This window comes from Palaemon carinicauda, chromosome 20, assembly GCF_036898095.1.
Source record: "Palaemon carinicauda isolate YSFRI2023 chromosome 20, ASM3689809v2, whole genome shotgun sequence".
Classification (NCBI taxonomy): Eukaryota; Metazoa; Arthropoda; class Malacostraca; order Decapoda; family Palaemonidae; genus Palaemon; species Palaemon carinicauda.
The window spans coordinates 114,404,778-114,414,725 of NC_090744.1; positions in this window are offsets into that span (position 1 = coordinate 114,404,778).

Here is a 9,948-nt window from a genome sequence, read left to right on the forward strand (position 1 = left end):
TCCTCACCATATTTGCAAATCATTTGCAGGACTCTCCAACAACCTCTTCACCAATTTTGCAAATCATTTGCAGGACTCTCCAAACCTCCTCACCATATTTGCAAATCATTTGCAGGACTCTCTAACAACCTCTTCACCATGTTTGCAAATCATTTGCAGGACTCTCCAACAACCTCTTCAACATGTTTGCAAATCATTTGCAGGACTCTCCAACAACCTCTCCACCATATTTGCAAATCATTTGCAGGACTCTCCAACAACCTCTTCACCATGTTTGCAAATCATTTGCAGGACTCTCCAACAACCTCTTCACCAAATTTGCAAATCATTTGCAGGACTCTCCAACAACCTCTTCACCAAATTTGCAAATCATTTGCAGGACTCTCCAACAACCTCTTCACCATGTTTGCAAATCATTTGCAGGACTCTCCAACAACCTCTTCACCATGTTTGCAAATCATTTGCAGGACTCTCCAACAACCTCTCCACCATATTTGTAAATCATTTGCAGGACTCTCCAACAACCTCTTCACCATGTTTGCAAATCATTTGCTGGACTCTCCAACAACCTCTTCACCAAATTTGCAAATCATTTGCAGGACTCTCCAACAACCTCTTCACCAAATTTGCAAATCATTTGCAGGACTCTCCAACAACCTCTTCACCATGTTTGCAAATCATTTGCAGGACTCTCCAACAACCTCTTCACCATGTTTGCAAATCATTTGCAGGACTCTCCAACAACCTCTCCACCATATTTGCAAATCATTTGCAGTATTCAACAACCTCTTCACCATGTTTGCAAATCATTTGCAGGACTCTCCAACAACCTCTCCACCATATTTGCAAATCATTTGCAGGACTCTCCAACAACCTCTTCACCAAACTTGCAAATCATTTGCAGGACTCTCCAACAACCTTTTCACCAAATTTGCAAATCATTTGCAGGACTCTCCAACAACCTCTTCACCAATTTTGCATATCATCCGCAGGACTCTCCAAACCTCCTCACCATATTTGCAAATCATTTGCAGGACTCTCCAACAACCTCTTCACCAATTTTGCAAATCATTTGCAGGACTCTCCAAACCTCCTCACCATATTTGCAAATCATTTGCAGAACTCTCCAACAACCTCTTCACCAATTTTGCAAATCATTTGCAGGACTCTCCAAACCTCCTCACCATATTTGCAAATCATTTGCAGGACTCTCCAACAACCTCTTCACCAATTTTGCAAATCATTTGCAGGACTCTCCAAACCTCCTCACCATATTTACAAATCATTTGCAGGACTCTCCAACAACCTCTTCACCATATTTTGCAAATCATTTGCAGGACTCTCCAACAACCTCTTCACCATGTTTGCAAATCATTTGCAGGACTCTCCAACAACCTCTCCACCATGTTTGCAAATCATTTGCAGGACTCTCCAACAACCTCTTCACCAAATTTGCAAATCATTTGCAGGACTCTCCAACAACCTCTTCACCAAATTTGCAAATCATTTGCAGGACTCTCCAACAACCTCTTCACCAAATTTGCAAATCATTTGCAGGACTCTCCAACAACCTCTTCACCAATTTTGCATATCATCCGCAGGACTCTCCAAACCTCCTCACCATATTTGCAAATCATTTGCAGGACTCTCCAACAACCTCTTCACCAATTTTGCAAATCATTTGCAGGACTCTCTAAACCTCCTCACAATATTTGCAAATCATTTGCAGGACTCTCCAACAACCTCTTCACCAAATTTGCAAATCATTTGCAGGACTCTCCAAACCTCCTCACCATATTTGCAAATCATTTGCAGGACTCTCCAGCAACCTCTTCACCAATTTTGCAAATCATTTGCAGGACTCTCCAAACCTCCTCACCATATTTGCAAATCATTTGCAGGACTCTCCAGCAACCTCTTCACCAATTTTGCAAATCATTTGCAGGACTCTCCAAACCTCCTCACCATATTTGCAAATCATTTGCAGGACTCTCCAACAACCTCTTCACCAATTTTGCAAATCATTTGCAGGACTCTCCAAACCTCCTCACCATATTTGCAAATCATTTGCAGGACTCTCCAACAACCTCTTCACGAATTTTGCAAATCATTTGCAGGACTCTCCAACAACCTCTTCACCAAATTTGCAAATCATTTGCAGGACTCTCCAACAACCTCTTCACCATGTTTGCAAATCATTTGCAGGACTCTCCAACAATCTCTCCACCATATTTGCAAATCATTTGCAGGACTCTCCAACAACCTCTTCACCATGTTTGCAAATCATTTGCAGGACTCTCCAACAACCTCTTCACCAAATTTGCAAATCATTTGCAGGACTCTCCAACAACCTCTTCACCAAATTTGCAAATCATTTGCAGGACTCTCCAACAACCTCTTCACCAATTTTGCAGATCATCCGCAGGACTCTCCAAACCTCCTCACCATATTTGCAAATCATTTGCAGGACTCTCCAACAACCTCTTCACCAATTTTGCAAATCATTTACAAGACTCTCCAAACCTCCTCACTATATTTGCAAATCATTTGCAGGACTCTCCAACAACCTCTTCACCAATTTTGCAAATCATTTGCAGGACTCTCCAAACCTCCTCACCATATTTGCAAATCATTTGCAGGACTCTCCAAACCTCCTCACCATATTTGCAAATCATTTGCAGGACTCTCCAACAACCTCTTCACCAAATTTTCATATCATCCGCAGGACTCTCCAAACCTCCTCACCATATTTGCAAATCATTTGCAGGACTCTCTAACAACCTCTTCACCATGTTTGCAAATCATTTGCAGAAAAATGACTCTCCAACAACCTCTTCACCAAATTTGCAAATCATTTGCAGGACTCTCCAACAACCTCTTCACCAAATTTGCAAATCATTTGCAGGACTCTCCAACAACCTCTTCACCATGTTTGCAAATCATTTGCAGGACTCTCCAACAACCTCTTCACCATGTTTGCAAATCATTTGCAGGACTCTCCAACAACCTCTCCACCATATTTGCAAATCATTTGCAGGACTCTCCAACAACCTCTTCACCATGTTTGCAAATCATTTGCAGGACTCTCCAACAACCTCTTCACCAAATTTGCAAATCATTTGCAGGACTCTCCAACAACCTCTTCACCAAATTTGCAAATCATTTGCAGGACTCTCCAACAACCTCTTCACCAAATTTGCAAATCATTTGCAGGACTCTCCAACAACCTCTTCACCATGTTTGCAAATCATTTGCAGGACTCTCCAACAACCTCTCCACCATATTTGCAAATCATTTGCAGTATTCAACAACCTCTTCACCATGTTTGCAAATCATTTGCAGGACTCTCCAACAACCTCTCCACCAAACTTGCAAATCATTTGCAGGACTCTCCAACAACCTCTTCACCAAATTTGCAAATCATTTGCAGGACTCTCCAACAACCTCTTCACCAAATTTGCAAATCATTTGCAGGACTCTCCAACAACCTCTTCACCAATTTTGCATATCATCCGCAGGACTCTCCAAACCTCCTCACCATATTTGCAAATCATTTGCAGGACTCTCCAACAACCTCTTCACCAATTTTGCAAATCATTTGCAGGACTCTCCAAACCTTCTCGCCATATTTGCAAATCATTTGCAGGACTCTCTAACAACCTCTTCACCAATTTTGCAAATCATTTACAGGACTCTCCAAACCTCACCATATTTGCAAATCATTTGCAGGACTCTCCAACAACCTCTTCACCAATTTTGCAAATCATTTGCAGGACTCTCCAAACCTCCTCACCATATTTGCAAATCATTTGCAGGACTCTCTAACAACCTCTTCACCATGTTTGCAAATCATTTGCAGGACTCTCCAATAACCTCTTCAACATGTTTGCAAATCATTTGCAGGACTCTCCAACAACCTCTCCACCATATTTGCAAATCATTTGCAGGACTCTCCAACAACCTCCTCACCATATTTGCAAATCATTTGCAGGACTCTCCAACAACCTCTTCACCAAATTTGCAAATCATTTGCAGGACTCTCCAACAACCTCTTCACCAAATTTGCAAATCATTTGCAGGACTCTCCAACAACCTCTTCACCGTGTTTGCAAATCATTTGCAGGACTCTCCAACAACCTCTTCACCATGTTTGCAAATCATTTGCAGGACTCTCCAACAACCTCTCCACCTTATTTGTAAATCATTTGCAGGACTCTCCAACAACCTCTTCACCATGTTTGCAAATCATTTGCAGGACTCTCCAACAACCTCTTCACCAAATTTGCAAATCATTTGCAGGACTCTCCAACAACCTCTTCACCAAATTTGCAAATCATTTGCAGGACTCTCCAACAACCTCTTCACCATGTTTGCAAATCATTTGCAGGACTCTCCAACAACCTCTTCACCATGTTTGCAAATCATTTGCAGGACTCTCCAACAACCTCTCCACCATATTTGCAAATCATTTGCAGTATTCAACAACCTCTTCACCATGTTTGCAAATCATTTGCAGGACTCTCCAACAACCTCTCCACCATATTTGCAAATCATTTGCAGGACTCTCCAACAACCTCTTCACCAAATTTGCAAATCATTTGCAGGACTCTCCAACAACCTCTTCACCAAATTTGCAAATCATTTGCAGGACTCTCCAACAACCTCTTCACCAATTTTGCATATCATCCGCAGGACTCTCCAAACCTCCTCACCATATTTGCAAATCATTTGCAGGACTCTCCAACAACTTCTTCACCAATTTTGCAAATCATTTGCAGGACTCTCCAAACCTCCTCACCATATTTGCAAATCATTTGCAGGACTCTCCAACAACCTCTTCACCAATTTTGCAAATCATTTGCAGGACTCTCCAAACCTCCTCACCATATTTGCAAATCATTTGCAGGACTCTCCAACAACCTCTTCACCAATTTTGCAAATCATTTGCAGGACTCTCCAAACCTCCTCACCATATTTGCAAATCATTTGCAGGACTCTCCAACAACCTCTTCACCATATTTTGCAAATCATTTGCAGGACTCTCCAACAACCTCTTCACCATGTTTGCAAATCATTTGCAGGACTCTCCAACAACCTCTCCACCATGTTTGCAAATCATTTGCAGGACTCTCCAACAACCTCTTCATCAAATTTGCAAATCATTTGCAGGACTCTCCAACAACCTCCTCACCAAATTTGCAAATCATTTGCAGGACTCTCCAACAACCTCTTCACCAATTTTGCATATCATCCGCAGGACTCTCCAAACCTCCTCACCATATTTGCAAATCATTTGCAGGACTCTCCAACAACCTCTTCACCAATTTTGCAAATCATTTGCAGGACTCTCCAAACCTCCTCACCATATTTGCAAATCATTTGCAGGACTCTCCAACAACCTCTTCACCAAATTTGAAAATCATTTGCAGGACTCTCCAAACCTCCTCACCATATTTGCAAATCATTTGCAGGACTCTCCAGCAACCTCTTCACCAATTTTGCAAATCATTTGCAGGACTCTCCAAACCTCCTCACCATATTTGCAAATCATTTGCAGGACTCTCCAGCAACCTCTTCACCAATTTTGCAAATCATTTGCAGGACTCTCCAAACCTCCTCACCATATTTGCAAATCATTTGCAGGACTCTCCAACAACCTCTTCACCAATTTTGCAAATCATTTGCAGGACTCTCCAAACCTCCTCACCATATTTGCAAATCATTTGCAGGACTCTCCAACAACCTCTTCACCATGTTTGCAAATCATTTGCAGGACTCTCCAACAACCTCTTCACCATGTTTGCAAATCATTTGCAGGACTCTCCAACAACCTCTTCACCATGTTTGCAAATCATTTGCAGGACTCTCCAACAACCTCTCCACCATATTTGCAAATCATTTGCAGGACTCTCCAACAACCTCTTCACCATGTTTGCAAATCATTTGCAGGTCTCTCCAACAACCTCTTCACCAAATTTGCAAATCATTTGCAGGACTCTCCAACAACCTCTTCACCAAATTTGCAAATCATTTGCAGGACTCTCCAACAACCTCTTCATCATGTTTGCAAATCATTTGCAGGACTCTCCAACAACCTCTCCACCATGTTTGCAAATCATTTGCAGGACTCTCCAACAACCTCTTCATCAAATTTGCAAATCATTTGCAGGACTCTCCAACAACCTCCTCACCAAATTTGCAAATCATTTGCAGGACTCTCCAACAACCTCTTCACCAATTTTGCATATCATCCGCAGGACTCTCCAAACCTCCTCACCATATTTGCAAATCATTTGCAGGACTCTCCAACAACCTCTTCACCAATTTTGCAAATCATTTGCAAGACTCTCCAAACCTCCTCACCATATTTGCAAATCATTTGCAGGACTCTCCAACAACCTCTTCACCAATTTTGCAAATCATTTGCAGGACTCTCCAAACCTCACCATATTTGCAAATCATTTGCAGGACTCTCCAACAACCTCTTCACCAAATTTGCAAATTATTTGCAGGACTCTCCAACAACGCAAATTATTTGCAGGACTCTCCAACAACCTCTTCACCAAATTTGCAAATCATTTGCAGGACTCTCCAACAACCTCTTCACCAAATTTGCAAATCATTTGCAGGACTCTCCAACAACCTCTTCACCAAATTTGCATATCATCCTCAGGACTCTCCAACAATCTCTTCACCATATTTGCAAATCATTTGCAGGACTCTCCAAGAACCTATTCACCAAATTTGCAAATCATTTGCAGTATTCTCCAACAATCTCTTCACCAAATTTGTAAATCATTTGCAGGACTCTCCAACAACCTATTCACCAAATTTGCAAATCATTTGCAAATCATTTGTAGTATTCAACAACCTCTTCACCAAATTTGCAAATCATTTGCAGGACTCTCCAACAACCTATTCACCAAATTTGCAAATAATTTGCAGGACTCTCCAACAACCTCTTCATCATGTTTGCAAATCATTTGCAGGACTCTCCAACAACCTCTTCACCATGTTTGCAAATCATTTGCAGGACTCTCCAACAACCTCTTCACCATGTTTGCAAATCATTTGCAGTATTCTCCAACAACCTCTTCACCATATTTGCAAATCATTTGCAGGACTCTCCAACAACCTATTCACCAAATTTGCAAATCATTTGCAGGACTCTCCAACAACCTCTTCACCATGTTTGCAAATCATTTGCAGGACTCTCCAACAACCTCTTCACCATGCTTGCAAATCATTTGCAGGACTCTCCAACAACCTCTTCACCAATTTTGCATATCATCCGCAGGACTCTCCAACAACCTCTTCACCATGCTTGCAAATCATTTGCAGGAATCTCCAACAACCTCTTCACCAATTTTGCATATCATCCGCAGGACTCTCCAACAACCTCTTCACCAAATTTGCAAATCATTTGCAGGACTCTCCAACAACCTCTTCACCAAATTTGCAAATCATTTGCAGGACTCTCCAACAACCTCTTCACCAAATTTGCAAATCATTTGCAGGACTCTCCAACAACCTCTTCACCAAATTTGCAACTAATTCGCAGTACTCTCCTTCAATTATCTAAGCTAATTAAACTAATTTCAATTAATCCCATATTAACATCAGACAAACGTTTTAGCTTTACACCAACCCCTGGAACCTGAATCAACTATCCGAGAGAACTTGGAAATTCATTGTTTGTCTGTAATTTCGATAAACTTTTATTATAGTTTATGATAATTTTTTCCTGTCGAGTTCACATACGAGATGGCCGATTATTATTATTATTATTATTATTATTATCATTATTATTATCATTAAATGCTAAGCTACAATCCTAGTTGGAAAAGCAGGATGCTATAAGCCCGGGGGCCCCAACAGGGAAAATTGCCCAGTGAGGAAAGGAAAAAAGGAAAAAGAAAATATTTTAAGAATAACAACATTAAAATAAATATTTCCTATATAAACTATAATAACTTTAACAAAATAAGAGGAAGAGAAACTAGATAGAAAAGTGTGCCCGACTGTACCCTCAAGCAAGAGAACTCTAACTCAATCAATCAATCATAACCTTACCCTCCCCCATTTTTGTTATTGCAATTAAGAACAGTTATATTGTGAAAATTATATAACTAAATTTAATATATTACAATTAGAAACTCTAACAAAAAGCAACAGTAGATTGTCTACATTTTAAAACCAGTGATCGAGTTTATTGTCAAGTTTTAGAAGCAAAATTATCATGAGCTAAATAGGTCATTGACCCAAAAATAAGCATAATATTATTATTATTACTAGCCAAGCTACAACCCTAGTTGGAAAAGCAAGATGCGATAAGCCCAAGGGCTCCAACAGGGAAAAATAGCCCAGTGAGGATAGGAAATAAGGAAATAAATAAATGATGAGAATAAATTAACAATATATCATTCTAAAAACAGTAACAAAGTCAAAACAGATATGTCCTATATAAACTATTAACAACGTCAAAATAGATATGTCTTATATAAACTATTAACAACGTCAAAAACAGATATGTCCTATATAAATTATTAACAGCGTCAAAATAGATATGTCATATATAAACTATAAAAAGACTCATGTCAGCCTGGTCAACATAAAAACATTTGCTCCTACTTTGAACTTTTGAAGTTTTACTGATTCAACTACCCGATTAGGAAGATCATCCCACAACTTGGTAACAGCTGGAATAAAACTTCTAGAATACTGTGTAGTTTTGAGCCTCAAGATGGAGAAGGCCTGGCTATTAGAATTAAATCAAGTAAAGATAAAAAAGTAAAAATAAGACGAACAGATTAATTAGGTAATTGGAGGCGAAACAAAACTATATAAAGTTAAATTAGAAACTAACTAAACAAATAAAACTATAATCAAAGGAAAATAAATAACTCTTACTTTAGCCATACATCGACTAAAAAGGTCAAGTAAAATGAAATAATAAGTGTATTACAAGAGCTATAATATTTGGACAGTCAAGAGAATAAAACTTATAGAAAATAGATAACCAATTCTTTGTTGCTTAATCAATTTAGATAAAATCATCCTACGCTGGGTTAAAAGACGGCAAATAAGTGTAATTGTAATATGAAATTATTTCGTGAAAATTATAAACCTAAATTTAATATATTACAATTAGAAACTAATAAAAAGCAACAGTAGATTGTCTATCTTTTAAAACCAGTGATCGAGTTTATTGTCAAGTTCTAGAAGCAAAATTATCATCAGCTAAATAGGTCATAGATCCCAAAATGAGCATTTAAAAAAAAAAAAAGAAAAAAAAAAAAAAAAAAAAAGTAAAAATACGACGAACAGATTGATTAGGTACGTGGAGGCGAAACAAAACTATATAAAGTTAAATTAGAAACTAACTAAAATAACTTAAATAAAAATATAATCAGAAGGAAATAAATAACTCTTACCTTACTCATACATCGACTAAAAGGGTCAACAAGTAAAATGAAGAAATAAGTGTATTACAAGAGCTAAACTATCATTTAGACAGTCAAGATGACAAAACTTAAGAAAATAAATTATTTCTTCGTTGCTTAATAAATTTAGATAAAATCATTCTGTGCCTTGATTAAAAGACGGGAAATAATAGTGTAATTTTCATATGCAATTAATTCCAATGTACTAACGTTGGAATTAATTGCATATTAAAATTTAATCATCGTAATATACATAAGATTTATTTCCATAAGGCCCGGCCATGGAGGGCCATTCCGGGCCATTCCAGGACATTGGAGGGCCATTCCAGGACATTGGAGGGCCATTCCAGGACATTAGAGGGCCATTCCGGGCCATTCCAGGACATTGGAGGGCCATTCCAGGACATTAGAGGGCCATTCCGAGCCATTCCAGGACATTGGAGGGCCATTCCAGGACATTGGAGGGCCATTCTAGGACATTGGAGGGCCATTCCGGGCCATTCCA